Consider the following 25391-nt stretch of genomic DNA (forward strand, 5'->3'; position numbering starts at 1 on the left):
CCAACATCCCAGCATAGATGATCTTAACGTAGAAATATTTCAACTGGATTCTACTTACTAGAATTATTGTTTTCATTTTTGTTTTGAATTGGAAGTTGAGCGACTTCATGACTATATAAATTCAGTTAACATAGTAACACTAGTCATTTGTGACAATTTAATCCTCTGCACTTAGGCAGGTTAAAATAATGATAAAGGAGTCATGGGAACATGCATCCCTAATGCTTAGAAATCTTTGTTTAGCAAGCACTGGGGCATAGAACTGGTACCACGGCTACATCTCGTTCCTGGATCATTCCACAGTTCCATCGGCCTCTACCCTACCCAATATGGAGAAGAGAAGACGCCACCTGGTCTTCATCCAGCCCAGCCTCTGGCTGAAAAACATGGAGACTACAATCTTAATGAATGCATCAGTTAATATCCATCGAGATGCTAGAAATAATATAATTTTCTACTTTAGGTCTAGGCTATCTTAAAATCATATTTCTGATAACTAAACCGGAATTCACAATTAAGTAAATAGGATTATAATGGGGACCCCCATTGCTTTCTGGATTAAATCCATATAAAAATTCTAGATTGTCAACCCCAAAAAGAAAACTAAAATCTAAAGTAAGAAACATAGGGGTGCCTGGCTGGCTCAATTGGTAGAGCACGTGACTCTTGATCTCGGGTTTGTAGGTTTGAGCCCCACATTGGGTACAGAGGTTACTTAAAAATAAAATCTTTAGGGGCGCCTGGGTGGTGCAGTCGGTTAAGCGTCCGACTTCAGCCAGGTCACGATCTCGCGGTCCGTGAGTTCGAGCCCCGCGTCAGGCTCTGGGCTGATGGCTCGGGGCCTGGAGCCTGTTTCCGATTCTGTGTCTCCCTCTCTCTCTGCCCCTCCCCCGTTCATGCTCTGTCTCTCTCTGTCCCAAAAATGAATAAACGTTGAAAAAAAAATTTAAAAAATAAAATAAAATAAAATAAAATCTTTAAAAATAAATACGTAAAGTAAGAAAAATACCTTATTTAACAACGTGACTCTTCTTTATATGCTTATTCTGAACCTGAAACTTTTAGACTTTACCTGAGTATATTTTGGCACCAGTCATAATGGATGGGAGACAATTGAAGATAAAACTGCTTTTCAATATAATATTTTTAGAAATTCAGCTCCTGACAGTGAACCCCCATGGGGTTATTACTTTTAGTTCAAGAGCCCAGGCTAAAATTGTTAATACTTACACGGCTCTTACACATATGAGTTGAAGTAATCCCCTGATAATTCCCATATTCCTATTGCTATAATAAAAATAGAACTTCCAAATTTGAGAGTTCCTGGAATTCTCAGCTGAACTTTGCAGAATGGAGGTGAAGCAACTTCCAACCATGTGTATTCTACTTGTAGTATACAAACCTAAGGTTTTGTGTTTTTTTGTTTGTTTGTTTTTGAGATATGCCTCTCTTTTTCGTCAGCATCCCCTGGGCTAAATAATGAGGCTTTCACCCTCCATCCCTAAAAAATTCTCTTGAGCAGCTAGAGTCAAAGTTTACTTCTCTCTCCTGCTCACAGTTCTCTGCACTGTCCCAGGCTATGCCAAAAAGGAGTAGAAAAGCAGAAAAACAGTTCTACATGGAATATTTTTAGGGCTTTACTCAAACAAAATCAGTCCAGAAGGGAAAGGAAGCCAGGCTTATGTAAATAATATATATTTTACATATTTCAAAGTCTTGGATCCTGAAAAGTTACCCACTGAACTCTGTATTCCTCTCCCAAAGCTGTCTAGTATATAGGTTATGCAATTGCTTGACTAACAAGTAATTTAAAAAAAAAAAGTAAAATGGAGGCATCTGAAAGCAGGAGTCATGCTGCTGCTGAAGATGATGATAAAAATAATGAGCCATCATTTGTTGATGGCCTATGTCAATAAACATATATATGTTCTCTAATCCTGAAAATAACCCTACTAGGTGGAAGTCATAATCCTCGTCTTAATACTGAGGGAAATCGGGGTGGGGGAGGGGCTGAAGTATTGTCCACACCTAGTAAGTCAGGCTGATTTATACAAAGCTAGACTTTTCTTACTATACCCTGCTACCTGCCACTCCCTAAGCCTGAATCTAAATTTGCACAAGAAATTTGCCTGCCAGATAACTTGATACCTACTTGGGTATCAAGCTTCCTTCTGTAGATTCCAGTCACCACAATTTACCGTTTATTTAGGTTCTCACCCCAGTGAGCTGTTTCTGCCTTGCCCAGAATAAACTGTGGTCTTTTTCCTTACTTCCAGTAAATTTCAGGTCTTCCTCAACAGAAGCTAAGAGTTCCCACTGCTTGAAGAGAAACGGCAGCCTAGCAAAGTCCAAGGTTCCCAGAGATGCAAGCCCAAATATGTTGATGCTTAAATAAAATTTATACTGTTCGTAGTGCAGAAGACCAGGCTTGATTTTAGACAAGCAACAGAAATGTACATTACCAAGCAACGTCTCTTAAGTAACTTCACAAAAAAAGAAAACAAGAGGAAAAACCCCACCGCATACACTGACACAGTCTTACACAAGAATATCCCAAGGTACTTAAAGATCTATCAAAGTAAATCTGTATTCATCAAACATGAAGTGCAGGAATATCTTATTACTCAACAAGAAGGAACTAGTCGATTTAAGTCTCACTCGACTGTCAGAAAATTATAAAGGAAATAATGTGCTTTCCAAAGAATTGCTAACAACAATTTATTAGCCAATTTCCAAGGCTCTTAGAAAGTTAATCAAAATATGTTTGTTCCTCATTTCTCTACATGATTAGATTATTCGGCATTCGGAAGAATAAACAGTTACTTTTAATGACAGTGTTTGCCGAACTCACCAACCTACAAGAAAATGATATTATCTTGGAATACCTAATCACTTCATGATATCTCATAATCATAACATAGCCAGTGCTCTCAAAGTGGTTGCTATTCCTGTAAGTGGACTTTCCCGTCATAATTCTCCTCTGCGCACTCAAAAGACCGATTTAAGCAGTCATCTTTCTCCCTGGAGACGGTGCTCCTTAGTTGCTGATGTTAAAACAAACAAACAAAAATCCATGAGTGGCTTTATGGATCCTGATAAAGTGGTTGGCTAGTCTAGATACCATGCTTCACTTTTCCTGGGTAGATTTTAAAACAATGGGAAAGGAGCTGCTTTCTCTCTCTCTTTTTAAATATAGAAGGGAGTGGGAAAGTTTGGTTGTGAGACTGCACTAGGTGGTGCTTTCCATGTTACTCATGGCCCATCGCCAATTTCTGCATGTATAAGAATTAAATCACTCAGCAAATATAAAGCTTTCCCTGTGTGTGACTTCTTTTACAGAATAAAGCCTTTACAACACCCCCTTTCATGGTCTCCCTCTGTTAGAGGCTGTTGAATGCTTTTTGAAGCAAAGGTCAATGATATAAATGCAATGAAATCAAAGACAGGGGGAAAAAAAGTCCTGTTAACAGACCACTTATGTGTATCCATAGATTTGAAATGAAAGGACCAAAGACTCATAGCTTCATATCTGGCAAATAAGGACACAGAACTAGATTTCGAACAGAAGTCAGAAATCTATACTACTGAGACCAACTAACAAAGAATTTAAGATAGAATTTGCTCATCTGGTGTCGCTTTTACAGACGTGAGTTAGTTACTCGTTGAGTACTAATAGAGTATGGAGAATTACATCAGAAAGACGAATATAGAATTATTTGTAAAGAAAGCACAAGCATTGTGGAACTATGCTGTACAACGTATAACTAAGTATGTTCTATACATTTCTTAAATTATCCCAAACAGAATTCTCAGATTTTCTTACGGTTGTTAAGTACTTAGTTATAAAATTTATCACATTCGTAAGTGTGAACAACTATTACAAGGCTTGAACACTGAAAAATGATCTCTTAAGGGGTGCTTGGCTGGCTCAGCCAGAAGAGCACGCCATTCCTGATCTTGGGGTCATGACTTCTAGCTCCACGTTGGGTGTAGATTACTTAATTAAGTCAAACTTTAAAAAATTATCTAGATGAGTAGATGGAAAGTCTCCAGGATTTCCATTATTTTATAACACCATTGACTAGCACGGGAAGGGTGGAACATAAGAGGGGAAGTATCCGGGCCTATGGAAAATTCATCGCCTGAGGAGACCGAGAGCTTGGTTCATGTTCTAGCTGTGCTGGTCACTAGCTGGGACCAAGTGCATCTTCTTCCTTAGACGCAGGACTCTCATTTGCAAAATAAAGACGAGTATACCAAACTTTGTAGGGTGACCGTGGGAATGAAAGACAGCATGCCCAGGGCACTCAGCACAGTATCTGGCATATAATCGGTACTCCAGCATGAAAGCACTAGGAAGGTGATGACAGGAATCGTGGGTCTTGATTTTTTCCTGAGAATTCTAAGGAAAATGGGCTGGAGTCTCTAGACAAGGCTAAGTTATTTACTTTTAAAATTCCATTAACAAACCTGGAAAAACTGCAAGAATATAGGGTAATCGTTAGTATGGAGCAAAAAGGTGGCTATAGGAAAAGAGAGCACATTGTGAAAACCTGGGAGAAATGGTTTGGGGAAAGAAAATTTTTTTAATTGAGAAGGGAAAGGATCTGCAAAATCCTACATAAGGTGGGGCCAAAACCAGTGAGACCCAAGGAGTTTTTGAACACACTAGCTAATTGGTTTAATGTTTTTCTAAATTGTTAAATGTCTTGGCGCCTTTTGTGCTGTTTATCTATGTTCTTCCTGAGAGTTATAAAATATCAATTAGATGTGCGTGGCGTATCTTTAGATGATAACATGTGATCAATTTGGACTCAAGCAGTCACAAAATAACTAAAAAGATACAGTTCTAATTGGGGGAAATTAATTTATTTGTGGTTTTCCACAAGCCTCGCTTTTCCTCCTTCCTTCCCCTTCAGCTCTCATGTTGGCACTCTGACATGGAAAGAACGAGAAACAGAAAAAAATAGATGATCAGAGGTATCAATTTTCCTCTATCTTTTCTTTAATAGCTCAAAACAATTTAGTACACGTAGAAGGAGACTGAAACTACTACTTAAAACATAGTATGAAAGGAACAGAAAATTGCTGATTATAAAGTCTCTCAATGTATTAAAGATATTAAAAGGAAGCTGGAGAAAGTTTTACTAACTAGAAAGTCTTTACATGGGAAAACACAGAAAATGAAAAGTTATTAGCAATTCTGAACTTCATGTTTGTGTCATGGTTTTGTAAAGGTAATAAAAAATTAGTTTCTCCTTTTGGTTATGAAAGAAACCCAGTAATTGGGCATTTTGGCAAAAAACCATATGCATTTTGTGTTCCTCTGTCTTTCTACAATCATGGAAAAGTCCATTATGCAATGAGCAAAGCTCCTTTGCTGGAGAAAAAAAAAAAAGATAGCTTTATTGTTGAAAACATTGGGCCATTATACTAGACATTCCTTGTATTTTTGAGGGCAAATAGTCTAAAATATTCTTAGAGGAAATCCATATTCAGACAGAAATTCTTAACACTCAAAAAGGGTATTGCTTAAGTGCAAAAATATTTTCTGATAGCTGATCTTACCAAAATCAAATTTAAAAGCTTATTTGAAAAGTCAGAAATAAACCTTAATGGCAAAAAAATAGAATGTGTAATATTTCCAGAGCCATAACTTGGAAGCCTTAACTTAATTCAACTAGTAAAGTTCTTTCTCATTGCCTTCACTTTTTTTAATGGAATAAATACAGCCATAAGAATACTCAAGCCCACACAATTACTCCATTATTTGAAAGAGATTTCTGCATTTTAAAAGTCATTTTGAAAAGAGAAAAAGCATGAGGTTTCAGTATCATCTCCTAGAAAAGAAGATGGTTCTCAAATATGTCAACATTGTATCCTTTTGTAACCATTGTAAAAGATTTGCTCAATGAAAGGGTAATTTTTTTTGAAAAAAAAATTTTTTTTAATTTCAATTCATCAGTTAACATACAGTGTAATATTAGTTTCAAGTATACAATATAGTGATTCAACACTTCCATACATCACCCTGTGCTCGTCACAACAAGTGCACTCCTTAAACCCCATCACCTATATAACTCATCTTCCCCACCCACCTCCCCTCTGGTAACCATCTCTATAGTTAAGACTCTGTTTCTTGGTTTACTGCCTGCCTCTCTCCCCTCCCCCCTCTCTCCCCCCCTCCCTCTCTCCCCCACCCCCTTTGTTGATTTGTTTTGTTTCTTAAATTCCTCATATGAGCAAAATTGTATGGTATTTGTCTTTCTCTGACTGACTTATTTCACTTAGCATTATACTCTCTAGCTCACTTAGCATGATACTCTCTAGCTCCATCCATGTCATTGCAAATGGCAAGATTTCATTCTTTTTTATGGCTGAGTAATATTCCATGGTGTGCCTACACCACGTCTTCCTTATCCATTAATCAATCAGTGGACACGAGGGCTCTTTCCATGATTTGGCTCTTGTAGATAACACTGCTATAAATATCAGGGGGCATGTATCTCTTTGAGTTGGTATTTTTGTATTGTTTGGGTAAATACCTAAGCAATTATTGGATCATTGGGTAGTTCTATTTTTAACTTTTGTAGGGAACTCCATATTTTTTTCTAGAGTGGCTGCACCAGTTTGCATTCCCACCAACAGTATAAGAGGTTCTCCTTTCTCCTTATCCTTGCCAACACCTACTGTTTCTTGTGTTGTTGATTTCAGTGATTCTGACAGGTGTGAGGTGATAGCTTATTGTAGTTTTGATTTGTGTTTCCCTGATGATGACTGATGTTTGAGCATCTTTTCATGTGTCTGCTGGCCATCTGTATGTCTTCTTTGAAAAAAATGTCTAGCCATGTCTTCTGCCCATTTTTAATTGGATTATTTGTTTTTTGGGTGTTGTGTTTTATAAGTTCTTTATATACTTTGGATACTAACCTGAAAGGGTAATTATTAATACTTGATTTGTGTACATGCTGTGTTCCAAAAATTAACTTGTAGTGCCTAGAATTTAGAACTCACGGAAATGACAGCATAAGTGGTGGCTTAGTTTCCAGACAAGCAAACGAAAACCTCTTTAACTCAAAAATACTGAGATTGACAGTGCTAAGGACCAAGTCCTTTAAACCCAAGTCCTAAACTTTTGAGTTCTAAACCTGTTGGGGATGAGGTAGTCAGAGGCAATATTAACACTTACAATATTAACATTTACACTGTGGGATCATAAATGAAGTGCATAGCACAATACTTACATATGGATTAGTTATTTTAGTTCTTACAATAATTCTATGGCATTCATAAGTCTCAATTTTGCCACTTTCTAGCTACTTGATTATTGAGCAAGTTTTTACATCTGAAAAACAAGAATAATAATCCCTGTTTCAAAAGATTGTGGAAATTAGTTAAAATTACATATTTAAGTGCCTTCCAAATATGAGTAGCTCTATACATGGCCAAATATTAATACTCAACATCCCCAATCAATAGAGTTTCAATGACATGAAGTGACTCAATTTTCAAGGTCACACATCCAGAGGGCAATCAGAATTAGCACCCAGGTCTTCTGCCTTCTAATACCTGGCTTTTTTCTCTCTCCTTTATTTTATAGATTACCTCTGTGTATTTAATGAAAGCAAGACAGAAGGATTTAACGTGCTCATATTAATAGACTTGCAACGCTCCTCGAAAAGGTTTCTTATGTTAATCTTCTCCTGGCTCAACTGTCAGTTGTTTAACTCCTCTGACGAATGGGATTTTAAAGTGATTGCCAAGGAAATGAGACACTGCTTCTGATCTGTGTCAATCCAATTCTCTGATGTGGGAGCACTATTTTCCTACCTGCAGCTGGCACTGTTTTGCAAATGCCCCAATGCTGGCCAGTTTCCGTGCAAAGCTCCTCACCCCTAACAGCTTTATTGATAGAACCTTGCAATGCTTTTTTTTTTTTTAATTTTAATTTTTTTAAATTTACATCCAAATTAGCATATACTGAAACAATGATTTCAGGAGTAGATTCCTTAATGCCCCTTCCCCATTTAGCCCATCCCCCCCTCCCACAACCCCTCCAGCAACGCTCAGTTTTTCTCCATATTTATGAGTCACTTAATGTTTTGTCCCCCTCCCTGTTTTTATACTATTTTTGTTTCTCTTTCCTTACGTTCATCTGTTTTGTCTCTTAAAGTCCTCATATGAGTGAAGTCAAATGATTTTTGTCTTTCTCTGACTGACGAATTTCACTTAGCATAATACCCTCCAGTTCCATCCACGTAGTTGCAAATGGCAAGATTTCATTCTTTTTGATTGCCGAGTAATACTCCATTGTATATATATACCACATCTTCTTTATCCATTCATCCGTCGATGGACATTTGGGCGCTTTCCATACTTTGGCTATTGTTGATGGTGCTGTTATAAACATGGGGGTGTGTGTGCCCCTTCGAAACAGCACACCTGTATCCTGTGGAGAAATGCCTAGTAGTGCAGTTGGGGTAGTTCTATTTTTAGTTTTTTGAGGAACCTCCATACTGTTCTCCAGAGTGGCTGCACCAGCTTGCATTGCCACCAACAATGCAAAAGAGATCCTCTTTCTCCGCTTCCTTGCCAACATCCGTTGTTTGCAATGCTTTTTTAACCTTTATTTTTTAATTGTGAAATATATCATTCATTCAGAGGCAGATAAGTTTAAAGACAACAGAATGTAAGAAAGAACACCAAACTTAACAATTTCATATCCACTAGACAAGACATTTGAAGCTTCCCCTTCAACTTCATTCCCTTCTCTTGCCCCAGAAGCAGCTAAGTGTTTTAGTCAGTTCAGCTCTGTTAGAGGCTTATCATTTCTATATGTATTACTAAATAATGTATCAGATAGTTTTGCCTGCTCTTAAACCTTATATTAATAAACATCATGTATTCTTTGATTTACTTTGTCCCATACAGTATTATGGTTTATCAATTTATCGATATACATTTGTACAGCTGTAGTCACTCTTTTTTCACTGCTGTATTGTATTTCATCATATGAATATAACCCTATTGTATTCATTCTTGTAGACATTTGGGTTGTTTTCATTAGGTAGTATAGATAACACCTGTATATCTTCTGGTACATATGAGCATGCTTTACTCTAGAGTATATACCAAGGAATAAAATTGCTAGGTAGTAGCTTGTATAGCACCAACATACAAGGCAATGCCTGTTTTCCAAAGTGGCGGTCACAATTTGCACCCCTATTAGCAATGGAATCATGGTCCCATTGCCCTGTATCCTCACCAACACTTGATATCATCAGCGTTAAAAATTTTGCCAATCTGGCAGCTCGAAATGGTATCATACTATGGTTTTTAAATACATTCTCCAGATTAATGAGATGGAACACTTTTTCAAGTTTACTGGCCATTTGAGTTTCCTCTTCTGTGAAAAGTCTGCCCAAGTATTCTTTTTTTTTTATAAAAGGATAATTGACATATAACATATTAGTTTCGGGTATACAACATAATGATTTGATATTTGTATACATTGAGAAACAATCACCATAATGGGTCCAGCTACCGTCTGTCACCACACAGAGCTACAAATTTTTTCCCACCTATTTCTGACGTTAATGTGTAGATGTTCTTTATATATTCTTGAAAAATCTATCCCTTGTCAGTTTAATGTGCTACAATTATCTTCTCTCAGTTTGAGGCTTGTCTAGAAGTTGTATATTTTAACAAAGTAGCTAACATATAAACACTGGAGTTAGACTACCTGGATTCAAATCCTGGCTTTATCACTTACTAGCCATATGACCGCAAATAAATTACTTAAACTCTTTGTGTTTCAGTTTCCTCACTTGTAAAATGGAGAAAATGATAGTCTCTCTCTCACAGGTTTGTGAAGATTAATTTAGTTAGGGTGTGTTAAGCAGGCAGAACAGTGTCTGACACATAGTAAAGACTATGAAAATACTGCCACTACACTCATAGTGTCGTTGAGGTGTATCACTAAACTTCAGTACCTACTCAGCCATATGTGAAATATCTTTATACACATGGGGTGTTTCTGGGCTTTCATTTCTGTTCTATTTATCTGTTTGTCTCTGAACCAACTTTTCCCCTCAAGTTTTTCATATAAATGTTTTTAAAAACAGAGACATGTTGGAAGGACTGTATTCTCAGCATCTGCGTATAGATTTTGCTTTTATCTAGCGCTCCCCTAATCCCTTCTCCCATCTTCCAACACTTCAGCTATGCTCACCTTGCTGTTGTTCAGACGCGCTGTGGATGTTTCTGTATCAGACACCCTGCACCCACTGTCCTTTCTGTTAGCAATAGCCTTCACCCAGGGGACCCATGAGGCATGCTCTCTTACTTCTTTTCATTATTGATTCAAATGTTATATTCTCAACAAGGCCTTGGCCAGCCACAACATCTAAAATTACAATATCTCTTATATTTAATATAATACATATTTCATTTCCATTGTTTATTAAATCTCTCCCCATCTAGAATGTCAGCTCTATGAAATCAGGGGGTTTTATCTGGTTTTCTTTTTTCTCCACCGTTATATAGCTAGGGCCTAGCACAGTGCCTGGTACATGATAGACACTCAAAATTTTTCCATTTAATGATCAGGTAATCTGGCTCCAAAATCTATGTATGCTTCCCTCATTAATTCATGATGCCTTCTGAGTACAATATTTGTCTTCAATTTAGTCCATTTAATATTTTCCAAGTACCTAATCTTGATACTTTATGTTCCATTGATTGATTGATTAATTGATTGATTGAGAGTGCGAGTGGGGGAGAGGGGCAGAAGGAGAGAGAGAGAATCCCAAGCAGGCTCCATGCTAGCACAGAGCCTGGTGTGGAGCTTGACTGCACAGCCCTGAGATCATGACCTGAGTCAAAAATCAAGAGTCAGACTCAACTGACTGAGCCACTCAGGTGCCCCACTTTATGTTACATTTAAGTAAACCTCTCAGAATCCTTGAAATAGGATATTTACTTCAGGAGAGCAAAATGAGACATTTAATGACTGGTACGTGATGGGCCAGTCAACATTGTAAGACATTGATCTTGATCCCTTGGACTTGTCCTTTGAAGGGCAAAAAAGAGCAGAAAGGAAAGAAATAATTTACTAGCCCTCAAAGAAAAGTCTATTTTGCTTAAGCCCAAGCCTCTTTAGCTTGGATGGTCCTCATATAAACAAAGAACAGAGACTGGAATGCCTCAAACAGCCTCCTCGTTATTAGTTCTGGTTTTCTTCTGGGTAGAAGTTGACCTCAGGTTTTTGTGGGCAACATATTGTCCACTAGATCAGTGGTTCTGATTGCTAGGCCCTATCTCAGAGTTTCTGATTAAATAGGTCTGGGGTTGGACCCAAGAATTTGCACTTCTAACCAATTCCCAGGTTATGCTGATATTGGCCTGAGGACCATACCTGAAGAAGCACTGTAGTAGATTAACTGGAAAAATATCATGATACTTGTTTCACTCTACTTTTTATATTCCAAGCCCCTGACTGGTAAAGCTGCTTGATTTCCATCTCTGAGCTTACTGCTTAACTCTTAATTCGGTGTTAGTTCTGACGTAAGAAGAGGGTACTTAAGGCAGTCAACCTCAGTGAATTGTCATTAAGTCCCATTCGCTACTGGTTCCTTTGACCTTAGTTCTCTATAGTTTAGATGGCTGAATTATAACTACTGTCCCTAATTTCTCAGTGCTTGGCTCCTGGTCCCAGTGGTCCTATCTTCCCACTTCCCACCCTGATGACTAGGTTCACAACACTTACTTCCAGATCTCCCACATGTCAAATGCCTGTCATTTAAGCCATTTAAGCCCCAGCAAGTCAAGTGGACTCAACTTTGATATTTATAATATCCTAATTCCTGACTTTCAAATGATTCTCTATGGATGCTCTCAATACTCATGTTGCCTTCTTCTATACAATATTTAATTTCATTGTAGCCCAGCTCTGATTTACAGATTTATGTCTCTATTGGCCACTCCTTAGGTTGATGAATCATGTTCACCCATACCTACACCTACACTTACACTGAGACTCACAATGCCATATCTAATCTTGCCCACTCCATTTTAGGGTACAGTGGGGAGAGTCTTGGAGTCAGATAGACATGGGCTCAAATCTAAGCTCTACCATTTATTAATTATGCCATATTGCTTAGTAACTCCGTTTCTAAGAGCAAGACATCTAAGTTGTTCTAAGAAGTCAGAGAGGTTATATGTGTAAAGCATCAAAAACAGAGGTTTAACAGATTTATCAAATGTTAGTTTCCTTCTGTTCCTCCTGCTGCCTCTCCTGGATTATGCAGCTTCCTTGGGTGAACAGTTTAGTTGAAAAAACTAACATATTTTTCTGTAAAAACTTTTCTTTCAAATATCTATAATATCTTTTACTGGGCATTTTATTCAATCATAGAACTCTTTTAAAAAACCAATCAGGATCAACAAATTTAATTTTTTTTTTTATTTTTTGTGTGTTTATTCATTTCTGAAAGACAGAGAGAGACAGAGCACAAGCAGGGGTGGGGCAGAGAGAGAGGGGGACACAGAATCCGAAGCAGGCTCCAGGCTCCAAGCTGTCAGCGCAGAGCCCAACGTGGGGCTCGAACTCACGAACGGTGAGATCATGACCTGAGCCAAAGTCGGATGCTCAACCGACTCAGCCACCCAGGCGCCCCAGGATCAGCAAATTTAAAACTTAATTAAGGAAATGATCATGGTGTATGTGTTAGGAATTGGCAGACGAGGAGGAAGTGATTCTGTTATTGACAATATAAGCCATATTTTCATTACTGCTTCTGGCAGTGTGAGAAGAATGTCTATGTCCTTCCTGATAGTATTTAGCATAAACCTTCTTAAACTTGATGGCATCTCAGATCTCTTTGAGAATCTATTAAATCTTATAGACCTTTTCCACAGAAAAATGTACATATCCACCATTACGTTTCATGTGCTTTTCTCCTTGTAGGTTAAGAACTTGTGACCTTGAGCATAGGGGCATATACTAGCCCAGAACTGCATGCCATGGGAGTTTAAGGTAACAGAAAGAACATGGGATAGGTGTCAGAAGATCTGGAGTTAACTGCTCTTGCTCTGGAATTTAACAGACATCCGAGCTTGGGCTTATCATGTAACCTTTCAATTATTACTTCTCATCTGTAATTTGGTAGGAAATCATCCTTAACTACTTCAACCTCACCTTACCTACAGGGTTGTTGTTAGAATCAAATGATTAAATGTACAGGCTAAGAAAATACTATTAATTGTAACTGACTTTACAGACATTAGTTATTAACATTACCTGGAAACCTACTGAATTTATAACCACAGGAGCAAGCCCGAAATACCCGAATTGTTGAAACACACTGAATATATCATACCAGAGAATTCATCTAATATATAAAGAACGATAATAATGGAATTGATAATTTTCTAAACTAGTCCTATACACTTCAAATATTAAATTAATCACAGCTAAAGTACTTGTGTCCCTTTTCATAGGAACTTTGGAGAAACTTCAAGTCAAGATCTCTCTCTGGGATTGACAAATTTAGATATTTTGAGTGGAGACCAAATCCAAGGAGAAAAAAGATGAACAGTCCCGTATTTCTCTCTACCCTCTAGGAAACATATTTCTTGTTATAAAAAAAAAAACCCATCTGAGATGGAACAAGTCATGCTGATTTAATTTTCTTTCAGGGGACACAGGGGAAGACAAAGCCTTCTGTGTGGGAACAAGAGTCCTATTGTAGCCCAAGTCTACTAATACAAGGTTTAGACGCTCTTTTTTAAAACTTTAGAGAAAAAAGAGATATTAAAAACAGTAAAGTAGGCTATGAATTTGATTGTATATTCTAACCACAATGTCATACATCTAAAGTGGCAGCTCTTCATGCCAGCAAAGTTAATTTCCTTATCCCGATTCCTCTTCCAGACCCAAGGCTGAGAATTATCAGTAGGATCAACTACACCGTCATCAGAAAACACTAATACCATCCATATTCCCTTGACTGACTGCCCTAACAATCGTGTTAATTTTTTATTTCTAAGTAATATTGGATTTAAAGAAAAGTGTAAAGATAGTACAGATAGTTCTTGTATATTTGTCATCCAAATTCCCCTAGGGTTAACTTCTTATACAACTATGGTATATTCGTCAAAATTGACAATTAACATTGCTATAGTACTATTAAATATAGACCTTATCATATTTCCCTAATTTTTACACTAATGTCCTTTTTCTGTTCCAGGATCCAATCCACCATAACACCTTACGTTTACTGGTCATGACTCCTTGGCCTCCTCCAATCTGACAGTTTCTTGGTCTTTCCTTGTCTTTTAGAACCTTGAAGCTTTTGAAGAGTACTAGTTATTTTATAAAATGTTCCTCAATTTGGGTTTGTCTGGTGTCTTGTCATAATTAGACCGAGAGTATGGGTTTTAGTGAAGACAATCGCAGAGGTAACATGACGTTCTCATTGCCTCATATTAGGGGGTACATGATACTACCCCATGACTTATTACTGATGATGTTATCTTGATCACTCAAATGATGAGTTTTCATGCTGGGGATCTGTCTGTATGGTAGCTTAACTTAGGATGGTTATTAGGTTTATTTAGAAAATAAGCACAGGTTCAGCCACTCAATTAAGAAACACTGGGGCCTACTAAAGGCAGGATAGTCAGACAGGTATTGGTTTGAGCCTGTTTCTGGCACTGACTGTTTTGGAGCAAATTACTCAAGTCTCAGTTTCTCCACCTGTGAAACATAGCCTGGCACGTAGCACAAACATTCAATAAATGTTAATGTTGTTCCTTCTGGGGTTGATGGTGAGAGTAATAATGCTAATGTTATTCGCCAACTTGTGTGGTGTTTTCATCTGAGAGAGAAGTCAAACTTCATGTCAGAAAACCACTATGTGTTTATAAGATTTTTAACCTTTTTAAGTATAGTAAAATGTCCTGTCCAAGAGATGCTTCACTAAAGATTAAATCTGTGGTTTCTTTCTTCTTTAGCGAGAGAAGTTTACAAATGCTTTGCCATTTGGGCAGCCATCGAAAGTAGTTGCGAAGCAAATTCTCTTGACCGGGTGAAGAATCACTTGTTCCGGTTTCCCTTAGCTGTGTGGTACAGAGCGAGTAGGCACCGCTGTCCTGGGGGAAAGGTTTGGCAAGACCTGTTTTATTGGGGAGGGAGGGAGATTTGGGGTTGTTAAGTGAAAGATTCTACAAAATGTCCTCAACTGGTACTCTTGGAGCTGGCTTGCGTGCTGGAATAGGGCTGCATGGATAGACTGAAGGAGCTGATTGTTGAGATCTATGACTCTAGCCCTAGTTTAGAGCGTCCTGAAAGAACTTGGCACTGACGCGTGGGCTCATCCTCCTCAAAGACTTGTTGCTGCCTCTGCAAGGATCTGGGCCAGTAAAAGCATCACTACAGTAGTGAGCAAGCACAATCTGTCAGGCTGTTCAGGGCCAGGCTTCCACCCAGCCTTTCTACATAGGAGTGAAAAACAGTAATGTCAGTGACCTGTTTAGAATCGCATTCCCTTGATACTCAGCATCAGAGAAGGGCTGAACCCTAGAGATACTGGAAAATGAGTAATTAATTGTTGGAGAATGGGTTGCCTCAAAAGGAAATTGGGCTGCTACTGAGGCATATGAGTGTCAGAGTAATTAATTGGCAAAATAACAGAGGTATGCCTATATTTGCACCTTGTTTGTGGAAAAGTTTGTCAATTATATAACCATTCAACTTACCCATATCTTTTATATTCGCTACCCCTACAAACCTCTCTACAACGATTAATCGTTTTTTAGAACTCTCGAAAGGTAAAGGGCCCTTGGATTTATTTTTAGCAACACAGAAAGAACATGCATGTGGGGACCCTGCTGACACTCAGCAGCAAGGCTGCATTGGGAATAAAAATCCCCTGGGACACAGTGGGCGGCCACAACCGCTGAAGCATATAGGAAAGCAGATTTGATCCCTGCGGCCATCAACAAAGGAAGAATGGGAACTCGGGGAGAGAGTATGGGCCTGAGAAGGAAACCTGAGACTGAGCAATACCTTAAATTCAACTTAGAAATACAAACTACCTTTAGATTTGTGTGTATGTAGTAATGCAAGAATCACAAACTTGACAGAGTATTAGGCACAGAAATCTTGCTATCATGGGGCATATCACCATTTTTGCTATTGTCCACAATTTATTCTGTTTGATTTATTCTCTCTGATTTATTTATTCTCTCTGTTCTTACTATTATTATCCTAATTTGGGCCCTCACTAGTTTTCATTCTGCCTCTAATCTCCCCTTACTTATACCCATCCATCCTACTACTGCAAGGACACAGTGCTGATCTTTCTTCCGCTTAAAGACTACTTCATGAATAAAATCCAAATCATTCATCTGGCCCTTGAGGCCCTCCATGACCTGACCCCAGCAGGACCTGACAGATTTATCTCCTCTGCCCCCACTTCCCTTCCACCTTACATCCTATATAGGCACATCTCTGAGTCATTAATCTTGATCTTTCCTGTTCTATAATAACATCCTTTCCCACCTTGTCCACTTCTGTATGCCTAATCCTTTCCTGTCTTCAAAACTGAAGTCAAAAGCTATCTCTTCAATGAAATCATCTCTGATTTTTTCAGCTATAAGTGAGATCTCCCAGATTCTTAATCCCCTTAACATTTTATCTTTTTAGTTTATGATGTCAATTTTTACTTCATAGTATAATTATTTATATACATTTTTTTTTTTTTTTTGGTGTCCTTACTAAACTGGAAGCTCCTTTGGAGTAAGACCCACTGTCTTATTAATCTTTTATTTCCCACAGGATCTATTAAAGTATTTTGCACATAATTTGTTAAATAAATAAACACCTTGATGCCAAATACTGCATTTGTACAAACTTGATTATTTGTAGTATTAGCACATATACATTTACATATTTGTGGAAGTCTTTCAGAAGAAGCAAAATAAATTACCATTTAATATTATCAATAACAAAACTTTAACTTTAAAATATTTCTTTAAAAAACCCCAGGGGTACCTGGATGGCTCAGTTGGTTAAGCGTCCGACTTCAGCTAATGTCACAATCTCACAGTTCATGGGTTTGAGCCCTATGTCACTCTCCTGTGTCCCCCTCTCTCTCTGCCCCTCCCCCGCTCACACTCTATCTCTCTTTCCTTCAAAAATCAATAAACATTAAAAAAAAATTTTTTTTTTAATCCCAAACTGGCCTAAAAGTAGGTTAATAAAATAAACAAGTAGAAGAGTCTGCAGCATGGTTTAGGAAAGTACCACGTTTGATCAACAGCAACTATATCAATTCACTGTGACATGTTATGTTAATGTTCTCAAAGGTTATCAATAGCTGGAAGAAAGATGTGTTGGGTTTTTTTTAATTATTTGACTACAGCTGTTCTTCTAGTTAATAATTAGAAGACCAGGAGGGCAGAGCATGCACTGTATTGAATGGAGGACGTAAGCTAGAAGTGTGCTGAAAAACATACAGAGCTATCTAAACTGTAACAGACACACATTATTTACACTTAAACTCAATGCACTCGGTGCCTTTTTCCGAATAAGCCTCTGTCTGGCCATTTATTAACATTCAAATTTTAGTCTAATTTGTTTTACCGTGAACTTACCATGATACTTGGTGTAATATGCTTAAAATATCTTCTAAGACATAAACCATTGGCACTGTGCAAACATCTACTGGAACAAATTAATTACAATAGGAAACAGGCTGAGGTCAGTTACCTGCTTTTGACTAAGATGGCTGCCTTTTAAAATTCTACCTTCAAGGAAAAAATACAGAAGTGAATTTTAAGAAGATAATTTAAACTAGAGATTGGTACAATTACAAGAAGAATAATTAGGGTATAAAATAAAATTATTTTTAAATAAAATTAAAGCTATGAGGCATTGTTCTGTTTTCCTAAGGAATAGCATAAGAATATGCTATAAGATTTCTTGAGTTTGGTACACAATATATATGCAAGTCTCTACCAGACATCTCTATCTGAATATACCACCATCACTTCAAAATAAACATGTTTATTTTTTTATTTATTTATTTTTTTAACGTTTATTTATTTTTGAGACAGAGAGAGACAGAGCATGAACAGGGGAGGGTCAGAGAGAGAGAGGGAGACACAGAATCTGAAACAGGCTCTAGGCTCTGAGCTGTCAGCACAGAGCCCGACGCAGGGCTTGAACTCACAAACCGCGAGATCATGACCTGAGCCGGAGTCGGACGCTTAACCGACTGAGCCACCCAGGCGCCCCCAAAATGAGCATGTTTAAAACCTAACATCATCATCTCCCTCTATCTTGCTTATATACCTGTATTCTTTATCTAGTTAATGGAATATCTCTTCACTCATGCACCCAACCCAGAAAGAAACATGGGAGAGTCATCTCTCTCTTTCCCTTTACTCTGTACATATGAACAACCACCTAGCCCTATATATTTTACTGCCCAAATACCTCTTACATTGGTTCCCACCTCTCCAGCACCATTGCCAATGCCAGTGCCAATGTCTTACATCAGGTCTTTAGCTCTCTTGCTTGGATTGTTACAATATCCTCCTTACTGGTCTCCTTGCCCCAGCTCACTCTCTCTATCCACCAGACTTCTGATAGAGTGATTTTTCTTTTTTTTCTCTTTGAAAGTTAATTGTTGTTAAAAAAAAAAAAAAACACATACTTTTTACATTTTACACTCACCTCTCAGAACACTTAATGGTACCAGCTAATGACGATATATAAAAAGCCCACCAGTTGCTTGAAATGGCTGCAAATTTTTACCATGTTCTGGTGTTAAAGTGGTTTGAACTCTTTGGAAAAACTGGTGTAACATTAAGTACCAAGATTTCAAATTCCCAGATTAGAAACAAGATTTTTAAGTCAGAAGGAAATTTAGTAAAAATGCAAGGCTAAAAGGAAATGTTAATAGAAAAACAAAAACAAAAATATTGTAAAAAAAAAAAAAAAAAAAAAAGGATTTCCCCACTCCCCCAATGGCAGAGTGATTTTTCTTAAAAGCAAATCCAATATCCCCCCTTACGGTATTCTTCAATGGATAAAGTTTGCATATTAGGCCTTTTATGGTCTGGCCCTGTTTATTCTATTCTTCATTCATTCATTCTATTCATTCATCAGCATTTACGAATCTACCTTGTGCCAGGCACTGTTCTAGGTGTTAGAGATACATGTTAGAGATACAACAGTGAACAGACAGACAAAAGTCTCGTCTCTTATCATTTCCTACTCTCCTGCAACCCTTCCTCTCCACTGCTAACAAGTGTTCTTGCCTTCAAGAAATAGTAAGCCACCTGCACTCTACTAAAGATCCCTTGTTCTTTCATACAAATTGCTACTCATTTTTCAAGTCGCAACCTAAACACAGCTTCGTCTCTTAAGACTTCCCTGAATCTCCTGTGCACTTTATGAATACTCATAGCTTGTTTGCATTTCTATCTTTCCACTGAGAGTAAGCTCTGTGAGCACAGGGATAATGTCTTTGGACACGTAATTGCCAGACGCAACACCTTTATTAAATGAAGTGAGTGAAGAAAATGATACAGCTTTCCTCAATTGTTAATTTTTTCTACTAATAAATCACTTTTTCTTGATCTCCCAGAATTATAGGCAAAGTAATAAAGAGTTTACACAAGTAGCTGTTACTCCCAATTATTACCCAAGAGATGATTTTCAGAGCCCCATGTGAATATGAGCCTCTGAGGTTTGCCATCTTTTTTTTTTTTTTCTTAATGTTTATTTATTTCTGAGACAGAGAGAGACAGCATGAGCAGGGGAGAGACACAGAGAGAGGGAGACACAGAATCCGAAGCAGGCTCCAGGCTCTGAGCTGTCAGCACAGAGCCGACACAGGGCTTGAACCCACGGACTGTGAGATCATGACCTGAGCCAAAGTCGGACACTCAACCGACTGAGCCACCCAGGTGCCCCTGAGGCTTGCCATCTTTTTATTTGACATTTATCTCAGCATAAGTCTACTTCATGAATAAAATTCTGCCTTCTGTCCCGGGGCATATTCCCATGATTAAAATTCAAAATAGTAAACATTTCAAAACATACTCACTGTACAGAAGCAACCACAGATTTTATGTAAAAGGATATTACACCACTACAGAACTTCTTTGTTGTCTTACAGAGACAGTCTAAAATCATGCACCTTGTATACTCGCCCGCTATGAATGCATTAAAAAAAATCTCAAATCAGTATATAACTGTCTACATATAAAGCCAGCCCTAACAATATCTTAAGGGCCATATTAAGAGATCCAGGCTCTCACTAGGCAAGAGGCGTGAGACAAAAATGCTATCTGATTTCTCCATTCACTTATTAGACATATGTCCAAATATAAATCAGGAAAACATTAGAAATGCATTGCAAAAGCAAAAATGGAAAGTTGAGATATTGTAGACCAACTCCTTCCCAATTAAACAGGTTGGAACACCAATGGTGCTGTGAGGGGGCGGCCATCTGTCAGTATATAAAGGACTCTGTGTTTGCACATAAAGACGTTGCTCAACCCACATCTGGCTCCTGTGGCCAAGTTCTACCCTCACTGGGGCAACTCCCGCTGAAAGTACAGGGGCATAAGGCACAGGGAGATGAATTTTTTGAAAGCCAGCCGTTTGTTCCATGGGCATTAGATGTATGAGAGAATCAGGATGGAAACTGTGTCCACTTTTCTACTTCTATTTATTTTTAAAAAGAGAACAGGGAGGTGGAAACAGATAAGAATTTAAGTAGGTGTTAGGAGATCAGATTTCTCATTCCATTGTATAATCGCAGGAAATTCACTTAAATTTGCACAGGTTTTTTTTTCTCCTGATAGGTCTCCTTTTTTTTTATTTTATTTTTTTATTTTTAACATTTATTCATTTATGAGAGACAGAGAGCACAAGCAGGGTAGGGGCAGAGAGAGAGGGAGACACAGAATCCGAAGCAGGCTCCAGGCTCTGAGCCGTCAGCACAGAGCCCAACGCGGGACTTGAACTCACAAGCTGTGAGATCATGACCTGAGCTGAAGTTGGACACTTAACCGAGTGAGCCACCCAGGCGCCCCTGACAGGTCTCCTTCTCAGTCCTCTGCCTTCCCAAATCATAACTTGGAAGCATATCTCAGTTCCCACCTCCTCTGGAAAGCCTGTGTCCTTATTACTTGTTTATACCTTTCCTACTGTATTCTACTTAGAAATTCAGCATATATTTATAAGCTGTTTTATACTGGATTCTAGTAGTTTTGTACACTTCAGTCTAGCATAGATCATAGGCTTCTAGACAAGAGCAAAAGCAATAGTTTTACTCCAAAATTTTTGCCCCTCTTTGTGAGTCACCAATTCTATAATCTAATATACAATTTTTGTAATTATATAATATATCCCAAACTCCAGATCCAAGTTGCAAATATTTCAACCCCAACACTTTTACTTATTGGCTATTACCTAGTAAGTTAGGCAAAGTACCTAACTTCTGATTGTTTTTTTCCTGTGCAAGTAAGAATTATAGTAATAGTGCCTGCTGTGGGAATTAAATCAACTGTTACATGCACAGGGCTTCGGACAGTGCCTAGCATGTGTTCAATTAACTTTAACTATTATTATTATTCTAGAATATAGATTGTCCGATTTTAAGAGGCTTAATATGTTTATGAAAATGGGAGAAAATAATTTAAACTTTTTTTCTGTTAGAATGAACAATTGCTTCCTTAGCCTACCAACAAAAACAAATATTCCAACACAGGTTGGATCCTCCTCTTTTGTGACTCACCAATTCTACTCTTCATGTTTTAAAAACAAAAAATAGATTCAATTCCTGGGAGTTACTGAGCTGAATCTATGTGCCAGTCACAATGTAAGTGGACAAACACACACACAAGTTAAGTTTCACAAAAATCCTCATGTCACATACGCTAATCCTATTTTACAGATGGAAACATTGAGGCTCAGAGAGATCAGATATCTTCATCAAGGTCATACAGTAAGAGGCTAAACCAAGAATAGAACCAAAGTCACAATTTTCAGATTCTACTTCCTTTTCACTACACACACACACACACACACACACACACACACACACACACACATACTACTTGCCCACAATTTGCTATTTCCTTAACTCATATATAATTTATAACAGAGCAGAATACAGAGGTTTTTCCTCATAGTTCACCCATATGCTCTTGCCAAAGTACACAGTCTTGTGACTTCCCATTTCTGTTCCTCTGGTCTTATGTCAATTTAACTTCCTTTCTGGTAGTAAGAAATGTCATGTATGGCTGGATTTAGAGCCCCTGGGCCTTCCTTCTAAAGACTTCCTCTAAGTACAGGTTTTTGAATGACTTTAGTGATACACCGCTTGTTCTGACAAGTTGCCTGAAATAACACTGTTAACAATTTTTTAAATTAAATATTGCCCAGCAGTAACCCATAGAAAAGGATTACAGATTTACCACAAAAAAACTTAATACATCTATCATTGGGGCCATGGGCAATCAAGAGATAGGGAAAGTAAAACAAATAAAGATCAGGGGGAGCACAGAGGAAGGCTTGTTGGAAAAGAGGGCAAGAAGCTGAAAGGCCAAAGCATTGTTGGGATCATCTATAGATACTGAAATCGTCCAGAATTTTGACAGATGGAGTGATAGAGACAACAGTGAGCCATGTATGAGAAATAAGGGGCAGGACCTGGTAGAGGGAACTGCAACAAGGAGGTAGAACAGCATGCCATGTTGCTGTGAGCTTCGGAGATGGGGTTTTTAGGAAAAAGAAAGGACAAAAGGAGAGCATAAGGAAGAAAGGAGAGCACTCTGGAAGTGGCAAAGGGAAGCAAGGAAGATACCTATTCGAACTCCGGGTCCAGAGATAATAGTGAGAGAGAGAAACACATCACATTTAAGGGCTATGGGGGAAGCAAGGTCCTTCCAGATGCCAATTAGAAGATGACAGTAAAGGATATGAGAAATCAGCATACTTTGTATGCAGATAATATAAAATTGCACATTACTCACTAAAAAAAAGAGCTACCAAGGATAATAGAACCCATTGGTTATATACGGAAAATAGTCCATGCAGATCAAGTAATAATAATAATAAAATACGGATATCTTCCACCTCCTGTTTAGCATCAATCATCCATCACCGAAAATCATATATTCTACATGAAATGCTAACAAAGAACCTATTTTCCAATATTTCAAATGAAAATAATTATAATTCGTTACATATCAACCCAAAACTACTAACAAACTTCCTAAAGTGTAACTAAAACACAGTAAAGCACCTACATATAAGTAACAGACTCCCTTGTTAGGATGTAAAATGCTCAAAACATCACTTCCTGACCAAAAGGAACTGGTTGCTAACAGTTGTCTTATACACAGTAACATACTGCGCGTCTCTTTGTTGACCTGAGATGCACTTTACAAACCATCTACATGTGATACTGACATTCTAGCAATTATGCTTGGAATTTTTTTTTCTTTAATTTTTATTTATTTTTGAGAGACAGAGCACAAGTGGAGGAGGGGCAGAGAGCGAGAGACACACAGAAGCCAAAGCAGGCTCCAGGCTCTGTGCTCAGCACAGAGCCTGACACGGGTCTGGAAACCACTAGCTGTGAGATCATGACCTGAGGCAAACTCAGACGCTTAACCGACCGAGCCACCCAGGCACCCCTATGCTTGGAATTTAACACAAGACTTGTCACGTGTCACTTTGTTTAAAATGCTGTATATGGCATTATTGAGTTTCTGGGATACAAATACAAATTTTTCTTATATAACCATCAGCCAAAACACATTGAATCAAGAGAAAAAAACACGCTAGGATATTTGAGTGTTAAATACCAAGACGTTTTTTACTAAGAAAAACAATTGTGTAATTGTGAAGTCATTCTGCTTCACAGAATAAGTACTTGCTTATTACATTTGTTCAACTGGATTGAATGGTAGCTGTCGTATACAAACTTACGCAAGTTAACGATCCCCCTAAACATCAAAATTTTCATATTCAAAGTGGGAGAATAATAGTGCTCTCCTCAAGGGAGTTTTTTGAAAATTAAATGAGATAATGCACATAAAGCAGGTAGCACAGTGCCCTAGCTCACAGTACATGCTCAATAAATGGCTTCTAGTACTATTTTTATTGTCTGTCTAGAATGTGTAGATTGTAAAAATTTACACATGCATCTTCTTGTTTGATCCTTAAGACAAAACAACTATATTCAGGAGAGAAATAGGACACAGATTATTACCACTGCTTCACAAATGAAAAGACAAATGCTTTTAAAAAAGTAGTGATTTTCCCAAAGCTCCATGGTTACCCAGAAATATCTACGAGGACTGGAACCCTAAACCAGGGCTTGGCAAACTTTTTCTTAAAGAGCCAGACAGTAAATATTTTAGGCTTGTAGGCCACATGGTCTCTTTTGTAACTAGTCACTGGAGCACAAAAGCAGTCATAGATAATGTGTAGACAAATGAAGGCACCTGTGTGCCAATGACACTTTATTTGCAAAAACAGGCAGCCGACTGGATTTGGTTCATGGCTGTAGTTTACAGACCCCCTACCCTGGATCCTGGAGTTACCAGGCCAAAGCATTTTTCCACTACTCTCTAGTTACGACCTATTTTCAGAATAGTGTTTAGCCGATGTAAGCTAATGACCTTAACTGTCAGGGGAAAATAAAACAGAAAAAATTTATAAAAGATCAATGAAAAGAGTAAGATATTACATGAATTTTAGAATGACCGTTTTCCCCTCCTCTCCAGCTTTGAAAACTCTCTCTCAATCCTCCCCTTACTTCCTTCTCCTCTAAGACAGCAGTTTGGCCTAGAAGTAAACACGGTTTTCTCTCTCCAAAGGACTCAAGAAAAAATGTATTTGCAGAATCTTATTCTAAAGGAAGCAGCAGACATGCCATTGGATATCAGAATGAACTAACTTCTCCAAATCTCATCTTTTAAAATGGTAAGAAAGGTGAGCCTTCTGAATATGATGTGCAGGCATGCTTTTAGCGGACCGAAGGGAACAATGATAAGCGACTGCTGTATTCTCAGCTTCAAATAACAGAATGATTACCAGCTTTCTCATTATGGAAGCAGTATGGCATGGTGATAAGAACACTCACTGGGTTTGGAATCCTAACTGGGAATGCGTCCTCTGCCACTTAGTATCCTTATGATTTAATAACCTATGTAAAGAGTTGTGAAGATTAAAACAAACAACTATTTTAAAATACTAATGGTCATAAGCATTGATTATTGTTGCATTTGAAGTTATAAACTTCTTAATCGAGTTCACATTTTTTTTTTTTAATTTTTTTTATGTTTGCTTATTTTTG

At 37.9% G+C, this 25391-nt stretch overlaps 1 protein-coding gene and 1 long non-coding RNA gene across 4 annotated transcripts in view; one reads left to right on the forward strand and one right to left on the reverse strand.

Annotated features, from left to right (window-relative positions):
• The window catches only part of LOC123593807, a 39920-nt gene extending 35463 nt beyond the window's left edge, over nucleotides 1-4457 (forward strand). For all 3 annotated transcript variants that reach the window (XR_006710546.1, XR_006710547.1, XR_006710548.1), the window contains one exon: nucleotides 2277-4457. This is a non-coding gene — a long non-coding RNA (uncharacterized LOC123593807). The remainder of the gene's footprint in view (nucleotides 1-2276) is intronic.
• The window catches only part of MEGF9 (multiple EGF like domains 9), an 89136-nt gene that overhangs the window by 17393 nt on the left and 46352 nt on the right, over nucleotides 1-25391 (reverse strand). The window lies entirely within an intron of this gene.

The sequence above is a fragment of the Leopardus geoffroyi genome, chromosome D4, assembly GCF_018350155.1.
Source record: "Leopardus geoffroyi isolate Oge1 chromosome D4, O.geoffroyi_Oge1_pat1.0, whole genome shotgun sequence".
NCBI classification, from domain to species: Eukaryota; Metazoa; Chordata; class Mammalia; order Carnivora; family Felidae; genus Leopardus; species Leopardus geoffroyi.